Consider the following 1,594-nt stretch of genomic DNA (forward strand, 5'->3'; position numbering starts at 1 on the left):
AAGGGGATCCCACCCCAGTGAGCCCCAAAGGAGGAGATCCCACCTTGCTGACCCCCCAAAAAAGGGGATCCCACCTTGCTGTCCCCCCAAAAAAGGGGATCCCACCCCACTGCCCCCTTCACCCCCGCGGCGCTGAGGAACGCACAAGGCCCAGGCCGAAGGGAGAGCCAGGGAGTCTTCAACAGTTTATTAGAAAGAATGCAGACATTAAAAAAATCCCAGCTGCTCTGAACATAAATTGAGGTTTTTCAGCCCGGTTCGCAGGCGCCCGCGCGCCCCACGGTCTGTCACTTGCTGCCAAACCCACAGTGCAAATACGATTTTGGTCTAAAATGTACAGATTGACAAGCAACAATGTACAGCCACTCGCAGCCCGGGCGAGGAGGTGGAAAGGTTTGGGGTCACACGGGACCAGGGGCAGGCCACCGGCACCGAACACCAAAAACGAGGAGAATTTTGAAGATTTTGAAGTTGGTTTTTTTTTTTAAAGTGGGAACAGAGCTGAAGACATCACGGAGGGATGCGCCTCGCCTGCTGGATTTTTTTTGGGGAGCCAATAAGAGTTTTTTGTTCCCGGTACAAATTAATTTCAGGCCGTGGAGAAGAGAGAGAGGGGAGGGAAAAAAAAATAATTTCTCGTTTAAACCACTCGGTGTTAATTCAGGGTTCTCCCATTGTAATTACATCTGCTACGAGGCAAGGAGGCTCTGTAAACTTTATTGCAAATGTTCTCAATGGATTGCCTACACCTCAATTGGGTTGGTTTGGTGGGTTTTTGTTTGTTTTTGGAAGTCTGGAAAACGGTTCATGCATAACTGTTATTGCCTCTCGTGGCTTTAAGACTGCCCCGTGCCATGGGACACACCTACCATCAGTGAAGCCATTTAAAATGGACTGAAAATGGGTTAAAGGATGCAGGATCTCCCTTTAGGGCTATCAACTCAGGAATTCTTATCTCAATTATGAAATGTTGTGATGAACTTCTTTCCCCCAAAACCCTGAAGACGACAGTTTGCCTTACTCCAGATCCGGCATTTCTAGAGGGGAAAAAAAGAGAAATTAGTGGTTTTAGGGTTGCTTTGTGGGTTTTATTTTTTTGCTTGGTTTGTTTTTAAAAGCTCTCAGGGCACTGTTATGTCACAAGGGACACGAGCAAGACGAGCTGGCCTCCAACCAAGGAGGTCATGGGGCAGTCTGGGGCCTCTGCCCTCCCCCCGGCTCTTCCCAAGGGAAAACTGTGCCAGAGGCACCTGAGCACGTGCTGCTCCTGAAGCCAAAGCCTCCCTGGGACTGCAGCTGCCTGGGAAGGTCAAACTGGTACTTGGGGCTTGTGTGGAGAGGCTTTCCCAGATTAGATTTGTCTCCCAGGGCTGGCTTTAGCTGGTGGACAGGATGAACATCTGCTGGCTCGGAGCCTTCAGCAGGTGTGTGAGGGGAAAACAACAAAGAGAACAACTTACTTTCATCATCACTGTCTGGTGAGTCCTGGAAAGGAGAACAAACAACCTTTAAGTGGAGCAGGCAGCTCCTCTGCCACCCTCCCCCCAACCAGCAAAGAGCTGCTGCTCCCAAATCTGGATTTTGAGGAGCTCAG

The 1,594-nt window shown here is 50.0% G+C and overlaps 1 long non-coding RNA gene across 1 annotated transcript; it reads right to left on the reverse strand.

The window, feature by feature from the left end:
* Nucleotides 1-172: 172 nt before the first annotated feature.
* LOC121358001 lies at nucleotides 173-1,594 on the reverse strand. Its single transcript, XR_005955819.1, has 2 exons — nucleotides 1,461-1,594; nucleotides 173-1,037 (listed from the first exon to the last, which is right to left on the reverse strand). It is a non-coding gene; the product is annotated as an uncharacterized LOC121358001 (long non-coding RNA).

This window comes from Pyrgilauda ruficollis, unplaced genomic scaffold (assembly GCF_017590135.1).
Source record: "Pyrgilauda ruficollis isolate IOZ18807 unplaced genomic scaffold, ASM1759013v1 scaffold3611, whole genome shotgun sequence".
In the NCBI taxonomy this organism is placed as follows: Eukaryota; Metazoa; Chordata; class Aves; order Passeriformes; family Passeridae; genus Pyrgilauda; species Pyrgilauda ruficollis.